Raw genomic sequence first — 9267 nt, 5'->3', positions numbered from 1 at the left:
TAATTCACAGGTTGCTGAGCCCCAACCCCACGGTTTCTGATTCATCAGGTGTACTGAGGTCTAAGGATTTGCATTTCAATGATGTTGGTCCAAGACCACACTTTGAGAACTACTGTTTTAAATATAAATAAGAGAAAAGTCAAAACGAATTTAGTTCCCTCTCCACAACTTTAAATGGTTAGTCTAAAAGCCCTCTACAAGGTGACATCAAAGAAAATCTATTTTCACGTAGCACTTGTTGAGTTCACATTTAAGCCTAGCAAGAAAAGAAACGGAAGGCGCCTCTCAGGTGGCTTCAGCTACTCCATCATGCAGGGTTCCTAATGAGTGAGGTATGGGCTCTTTCAGAAAGGACTTAATTGAGTGTTGAGGCTGCTGATTTGCTTCAAGTGCTACACAACACCAAAGGAAAAAACAGACAACAAACAAAAAACACAACTCTGCCCTCTCCCCTGAGAATTTACACAATTCATCAAACATTTAAATTGCCTAATATGAACCAATCTTTGTGGTAAAGCTAAGGATGCAGTGGTAAGCAAAACAGTCACGTGGAAGACACGCATCAAACAATGACAAAAACAAACTGTCGTGAGGGTGTGATGGGTGCTGTGAAGGAGAAGTATAAGATTCTGTAACAGCAGACACCTTCCAGACCTCTGTTGCCTGACCAGAGAAGGCTTTCCTGAAGAAGGGACAGAAAGTTCCTATCATCTGTCAGTTTGGGTACCACCGCACACCCCAACTAGTTCCAGTAGTATCTGCACGACGGAGGTCAGAACCAAGCATCTTCACCCTCTGATGGTCTCTTCCCTCTGGTTCTGTTGTCCTTCCTGTTCATGGCTTGCTATTGGAAAAGTTGGTAAGCAGTGATTTCTGTCGTAGCCCAGGCACCAGCCATTTATTGAATGCCCTAAAAATACAATTATTGTTCGCAGTATGTTGCAGACCAAGAGGATAAGTGACTTACCTGTCCACCCCTGTGCCAGCTCCCTTCTTAGAGCCTAAGAAAGCAGTGGCCACCCAAAGAATTTAAGCTAACACTTGCTAGAGGTTTCCTGAGAGTGTATGAATGATTAATGCAGAAATACTTCAAATACAGCAGGAGAGTCTGTCCTTTAAAATACTTACATTTGAAACTTATTTCTCTCAAGGTTTGACTATAAGTATAATTAATAGCTATGTTATCATTAGCATAGTTAATTTAAGCCAGGTAGATATTATGGTTTGTGTTTTATTAGGATCTCCAGAGTGGTTACCAGTATGTTTTAAAATGCAAATTGATTGTAGGGGTGCCTCGCTGGCTAAGTTGAAAGAGCATGAATTCTTGATTTTAGCGTCATGAGTTCAAGCCCTACATGGGGTGTTGAGTGTTTATTTGTTTTAAATAAACAAAAAAAATTTTTTAATGCAAACAGTGTAGAAAAGTCACTCAATATTGTGGGTTTTTCCTAAAAGTATAAATCTAGACCTCTGAATATATAATTTGCAGCTTGTAGTCTTACTTTTCATTTAACATGAGGTTTTTGGTACCATTAAGCTAATTGATTGTTGCTAACAAATTTGGAAAATGAGGCATAGATATTTAAAAGCAGTTCTCATAATATGGGGCCCAGAGGATGGGACTGAGCATGTGGTAGGCAGAATAACATTCCCCGAAGATGTCTATGTCCCAATTTCCTGAACTTGTGAATAAGTTAGTCTACATGGAAAGGGGAATTAAGGTTAGTTGCCATCTGAAATTAAAATAGGATTATCCAGGCATGCCCAGTGTGATCAGAAGGGCCCTAAAAGTGGAAGAGGGAGACCATAGATTGGAGGCATGAGAAGGATTGGTGCAGCATTGCTGGCTTTGAGATGGAGGAGGGGTTGTGAGCCAAAGAGAGGGCCGTCCAGCCAATGGGAGCTGGAAAAGTCAAGGCAATTCTCCCTTAGAGCCTCCGGAAGGAACTCAGCCCTGGAGACACCTTGATTTTAGTCCGGTAAGACCCCATCAGGCTTCTGACCTCTAGAACTGGGAGATAATCAATTTGTACCGTTTAGGTTCCTAGGTTTTGGTAACTTGTACAGTCATAACAGGAAAGTAGTACAGAGCACACCCATGGGAGGACATGTGTGGTTGGGCAGAAGGTTACAGTGTGTGGATGCAGCAGAAGACAAAACTGGGAACTGAGGTGAGCAGCAGGTTTTGAGAAGTCTTCCACTTTGAGCATTTAGATTAAAGCTGTCAGGCCAGAAGATGCCAGTGGAGAACTAGGGTCATGACAGTTAGAAAGAACTAATACAAAAGATGTTCTCGGGAATGACTGAAGCATTTGATGTCTGATCCTATAGAGGGAGTATAAGACCTGAGGACTGAAAATGGCTTCCACATTGGCCTCTGGATGACTGGGGAAATTGCCTATACAAAGGAATAGGGAAGGAGCAGGGGGTCATGTGGAGAACTGTTGCTTGAGAGGAATTCAGAGGTCATCGTGCTAGCCATGACTGGGTAGAAGCCAGTATCCCCACCCTGCACGCCTATCCCAGGGCTCATACCCTTCTCAAATTCTGGCAGAGGTATCCAGTTGGACTTAGTGGCCCAAGTAATGAAAATACTTCATGAGTAGGGCATAAAACTATTTAAAGGGAATCTCTCCTTGGTGTCTAGGGAGTGACACATATAATCCTGGAAACAATTTCACACTGGAAGTCTTTGTAAATGAATTTGTTTTTCACATTTGAGAAAATAAAAATTGAATGGTCTCCTATGTCTTAGAATAATGGAAGGCAAGCATGACTTTCTTAAAGGTATTATTGACCTGAGAAGTAATTCTCAAGCTGACATTGGATTTGTAAGATTGGGATAATCATAATAGAATTTGTTAGTTTGCATAGCACTTGGGACTTGCCAAGAATTTCCTCATACAGTACTTGAATTCATGAGATGGACACACACACACACACACACACACACACACCCATAATTGAGACAAAATTCTAATTGATTAAAAAGAAATTTAAAAGTTAAGTATGATGGAGTGAATTCAGCCATGCCTGGCTCTGAGTATTATATTCGATTCCCAGGTTTCTCCTTGTTCAATAGTTTCTTCTGTCACTGTGGACACCTGTAGGGACACTAGTTTCCTGGCATGGGTGGACTGCATATCGACTTTGGTGGGGGAAAGGAAGGGGCATAGCATATAATGCAAGTTGTTTGCCTTTGGGGCCAGTGGGCAATAACATTTTGAAAACTAGAAAAGGTGAGGACATGGTGTTAAGGATGATGGCCTGTGCCTGGTGCATGGGACCTCTACGTGAGGAGGCTGACCAGGCCTCTTTCTGGTCCTCGTCTTTGTTTTTTTGCAGCCTGGATACTGAGAAAGATTACAAGGGCACACTATTACAATGTTTTCTCCATTATTCTATTCTATTCTAAACTTGAGTTCCCTTGCAGGGAAAAAAAAAAAACCAACCTTGGAAACCAAGTTGTTTTTTCCACACTCTAGCACTCAGCACATCTACCATGAGATTCTCACGTATCCCATTTTTATTGGATATTCTCTGTCCTCCGCCCGTAACAAAATATGTTTCTCCCATCAAAGAAAAGGACATTAAAGTAGCACTTTATGAATAAAAATCCCTTAAGTGTCCCACCCTAGATAATTTTTTTTTAACATTTAGGTTGAGATCCTTGAACAAATCCAGGAGAACAAAATTCCCAATATTCCAAGAAAGAAGTCCTCTGTAATCCTTCTGTAAAACTGAAACACTTTTCTTGCCATGAGGGTGCAAGAAAGTTCTTCTCCTAAGAAGAATCCCAACGTATGGTGCCAGAACTCTTTACTGCCCCTGATCTATCTCATCTCTGATCAGTAGATCTTCATGCTGATTGTTCTGATTTGAAGAAGGAAAGGAGATTTCCTCAGTCTGTCGCAATTGCATCCAAACAGCAGCTCTAGTGCTTGAAGGCTCAACAGAGAAATGGCCTCAGGAAACATGGTGTGAGTACTTCTGGAGATAGATGGCATGAAAGGGCACCTAAGTGGCTTAATTCAAGGCCTTTTCCTTATGTCAACCTATACAGCATAGAGGTAAGAACATGGGATTTGGAATCAAACATCTAACAGGTTCTCAGTGTGTGAATTTGGTCAGACTTCCTGCCTTCAGGTCCTTTGCCTAACGGCCTCCACTATTCCTGCCCAACACAATCCATTTGCTACTCAACGCCCACCGTGAATTTTCAACTATACATCTAATGGCATCTTTTCCCATTGAAATATACCTCACATAACAAAATCCACCATTTAAAAATGTGCAGTTCAGGGGCGCCTGGGTGGCGCAGTCGGTTAAGCGTCCGACTTCAGCCAGGTCACGATCTCGCGGTCCGTGAGTTCGAGCCCCGCGTCAGGCTCTGGGCCGATGGCTCGGAGCCTGGAGCCTGTTTCCGATTCTGTGTCTCCCTCTCTCTCTGCCCCTCCCCCGTTCATGCTCTGTCTCTCTCTGTCCCAAAAATAAATAAAAAACGTTGAAAAAAAAAAAAAATTAAAAAAAAAAAAATGTGCAGTTCAGTGGTTTCCAGCATATTCACAATGCTGTACAATCATCACCACTACCTAATTCCAGAACGTCTCCATCATCCTGAAAAAAAATCCCCTCCCTATTAGCAGTTAGTTGTATTTTCCTCTCCCTGCACCCTCTCTCAGCCACTGATCTACTTTCTGTCTCCATAGATTTGCCTACTCTGGAGATTTCATAAAAAGGAGTCATATAGTATGTGGTCTTTTGTGGCTGGCTTCTTTCAATTAACATCTGTTTTCAAGGTTCATACGTGTTGGAATGTATAACAGTAGCTCATTCCACTTCTTCACTGAATAATAAATTTTCAGTGTACATATAAACAATATGTAGTGTATCTATTCATCGAAAGATGCACATTTGGGTTTTGGCCCATTTTGGCGATTATAGTGCTGCTATGAACGTTCATGTACATGCAAAAGAATAAAGCTGGACCCTTGTCTTCACCATTTGCAAAAATTAACTCTAAATGCATTAAAATCGTAAGAGTAATTAAAATCCTAAGAGTAAGACCTTAAATAATCAAACTGGAAGAAAACACAGGGGTCAATCTTAGATTTGTCAGTGACTTCTTGGATATGACACCAAAACCACAGCCACAAAAGCAAATATTTACACAAGTGGGTTTATTCAGACTTTGGCACATCAAAGGAAACAGCAGAGTGAAAAAGCAACCAATGGGATGGGACAAAGATTTGCAAACTATGTGTCTGAAACTGGGTCACTATCCAGAATATGTGAAGAACTACAATGTAACAAAAACCACAAGCCCCAAAAATACATGGGCAAAGGACATTTCTCCAAGGAAGATGCACAGATGGCCAACAAGCATATGAGAAGATGCTCATCATCACTGATCCCTGAGCAATGCAACTCAAAACCACCTTTTACCCATTAGGATGGCTGCTAACAAAAACAAAGTAACAACAAGCAACAAAACACTCAGCCAGGAGCAGAGACTTGAGAGGGAAATGAGCCCACCTCCTCCCTGAAAATCACCCTGATGCTGTGCTTCAAATTGGCAGCAGTCAGTCCCCATTTGGACTTGCCCCTTCCAGGTCTAGGGTTTCTACTGCAGTCTGGGGCTCCCAAGGAGTCTTTTTTGTTTTTGTTTTTGTTTTTAAATTTTTTAATGCTTATTTACCTTAGAGAGAGACAGAGCATGAGTGGGGGAGGAGCGCGCACACACACACACACACAGACAGACAGACAGACAGACAGAATCAGAAGCAGCCTCCAGGCTCTGAGCTGTCAGCACAGAGCCCAACACGGGGCTCGAACCCACAAACAGTGAGTTCATGACCTGAGCCGAAGTCGGATGCTCAACTGACTGAGCCACCCAGCGCCCCCAAAGGGGTCTTTTATTGAAAATTTCAGCTGCCCTGCCCCACTAAAGCAGTCTAGTATTCTCCAGTTTTGTGTTCGGGGGAATACGCTCATCATATTATGCATAACAGGTCTTGTTCACCAAAGCTCACTTCCATTCTGGGCCTCTCTAGACCCTTGCTCTGCTCCAGATCCCTGGGAACCCTGTCTACACTGCATGCATATGCACAATAAACACCCCTTCAGCAAGCCTGGGCAGTCCAGGCACCAGGGTGGGGAGCTAGGGCCTGGGCCACCTGCATACCTTCCAGGGCGGAGGGAGCCCAGCCCTGCTAGAAGTCATTCCTTGAACAGCACCTACAAATTGGCAACACTCATTCACCAGTTAGACTTGCTGCTGATTGAGTCCCTCCCAGGTGTCTCTTATTGGAGGGTTCCACAGCCAGCCAGTGGCTAGAAGTGAGGCATCCTCCAGCCCTGCCTTCAAGGGGAATATGCACATTTGTGTTCCCTACAGCTTGCAGTTAGGCATAGGCCTTGTCCCCCAAGAGCTTGCTTCTGTGACCTGACCTCTCCAGACCCTTGCTGTCTTCTAGATCCAAGGCAACCCTGAGCTGCTCCGCAGAGTGTGTGCACAGTAACATTCTTTTAGGAAGACTTGGGAAGCTGGGACCCTCCAGCTGTGGAGCTAACGCCCATTCAGCACCACCTGCATAGACTTAAGTGTGGAGGGAACCCATTCCTGAAATCTCTCTTAGGCAGCCACTGTAATGGGTGGAAGTGAGTCCCCCTGTACATTGACTGCCTGTTCAAATCCCTGGCTTCTACAATGTGGAACAAGAAATGAGGTAGAGCTAAAATAAAACAAAAACACTTATTTGGTGTCTCTGGATTATAATTCAGGGAACACAAATTAGGGCAGCACCCCAAATTATGTCCTCCACCAGGGAATGAACATTAAGGTTTTTTAAGACAAAGAGAATGGTTTATGTGTTATTTATAAAAATTTGGATTGATGTTGACAGCAGAAAACTAATCTTGGCTGAATAATTGTTTGCTAAGGCTATCACTAAACAAAAGCTCTTACTGTAGCAAGTTGCAGGTGTTGGGCCAGAGTCCTGGGGACGTTTGCAGTCTGGCCCAGTTCAAAATTTATGGTTTCATTCCATGAGGACATGGGTAAGGCCCATTTCCTTAATGATCTCCCATCTCCATATTAAAACCTGTCAGCATAGTGACTACATTTAACTTCACCTTTCACATTTCCCCTTTCAATCAAGACCTTTCTCTGTATCACTGACCAACTATAGATTTTCTTGTCCCATGTCATTGAAATGGACCAGACCCAGCAAATCAGGTCCCACATCAGAGGATGTTTTAAGTCTCTGATACTGTTTCAAAGAGTCACTGTAGTTAGGGTTAGGCCACATTCAAGTAACAAGGCAGCAGTCGGGAAATGGTTCTTAGACAGTTTCCTCGTCTGGGAACTTTATTAAGCCACCTGGAGGTCAGATGAATCAACCCATTGAGTGGTCATAATCTTGGTGGTTGTAGAGGTTCTGGATTCCAAAACCACCAGCCCATTAAGTGGACCTTTCTTACCAAGGTGATGAGCCTAAGAGAGCAATGACCAATTATAATGTGTAAAAACCTCATGGGCATTACACATAGTAATCTAAATAACTAGTAAATTGTTAAGAATGTTGAATTAAGTCTCTAAGCAGCCTAATAAATGTGTCAGTGCAATAGAGCAGATCTAAGGAACTAAAAAGAAACTTACATCAGTTTATCAAGAATTGAAATTGGAGGGTACATTTATCTGTTACTGTTCATTGGTTCATCAAGGTCATTTCATTCATTACTAGGAAAAGCATGGTTTGTACAGTACTCAGAAAGTCCTTCTTCAGGAAATAACTTTTTTTGGTAAGTCAGCAAGGAAAGTACAGTTCCATATTTTTAATACGATGGAATCCAAAGTACAAAATGCAAGTCATTGCTGACTGCTCTTTTTATAAGGTGTATGTAGAGGCTGCTTTTAGGCAACCAACTTGAACAATGGAAACCTAAGTAAAGTAGAAGGGCCCACAGTGACCCCCTGGCTGGATACAAATAGGCCCATTAGGTGACTCACCTCACATCCTTATATCCATTAGCCCTAACTGACCAATGGGTTACTTACACCTGGACATAGGTACCAGGTACCAAAGAAGGACAATTCCATACCTTCCCATAGCTCCTCACTTTCTCCCTTACCTGCAGCCACCCACAACTGCCTCATCGCAGGCAGCCTCTCCTTTGCTCTCCTGCCCATTGCTCCCTTGCAGAATATGCAATAAACTTCTATCTTCTTTCTTCTGCCTTGGGTGAATTCTTTCATCGCCCACACTGCTGGACTCCACCTGATTGGGTTGCCCCACGATGTACAGTTAAGCTAGCATGGTTATGACTAGGAAAAATTGAGACAAGGTATAGGAATAGCTTACTGTAACAACTAAAACTGATAGGTAACATCTATAGGCTTGTGGATCTAATCAGCAGTAACGTTTGGGACTAAAGTTATAGGTAAGACCTATAACTTACCTAGTTATAGGTAAGACCAAGGAGTTTCAAACAGCATGAACAGATTGGAGTTTCTGGTGGCAGATGTAACACAGAGGTCTCCCCTTTTTTAATCTACTGAGAAATGCAGATAAGAGTGTTGTCTCTACAAAACAGAGAAACAAACAAACAAACAAAAAGTAACAAGCAGCAGCAAGGAAAATGTTCTGCAGGTCTGGTCCAGTCATCTTGGGAACATTGTCTCTTTCAGCTGTTGTCTGCTTCAATTCCCAAAAATCTGCTTTCAGGTCAGTTGGTGTGCAGGTCCAGTCAGGGGTCAATACTTTCCTTAAATGTGACACCTGAATCCCAGAGTCTGTTCCTTGGAGTTTGGTAGCATGAGGATTGTTTAACAGCTTGAATAGGGTCTTTCCATTGGGGTTGAAGAGAGTCTTTCTGAAGATGCCTTTTCCAGTAGATGAAGTCCCCAAGTTATAAGGTGTGGTGTTTAAGGTCTTTTTCTCCTGGAGGCAAACTGGAAAGACTGCTCTACCAAAGCATGGTTATTTTGAATAGAAGCAATTAGAAGCAATAGAAGCTTTCATAAGGTCAAAATATGTCTCCTTTTATCAACTGTGGATCAAAGAAGCAGGGGTTAGGTATATTGGACATGCTGTTACAAGAGGAATAGATTCTTACTGAATTATGCAAATACATACATTGTCATGAAAAATAAGGATATTTAGTAAGAGTTTCAGAATTCTGGAGGGATCAAGTAGGAAAAAAAAGATAAATGTTTCAAACTTGGTTGTGAAGATGCACTTTACCAAAATAATGTAGGTTATAAAT

Source organism: Neofelis nebulosa, chromosome 15, assembly GCF_028018385.1.
Source record: "Neofelis nebulosa isolate mNeoNeb1 chromosome 15, mNeoNeb1.pri, whole genome shotgun sequence".
NCBI classification, from domain to species: Eukaryota; Metazoa; Chordata; class Mammalia; order Carnivora; family Felidae; genus Neofelis; species Neofelis nebulosa.
Note: the sequence above shows the minus strand (reverse complement) of the source record.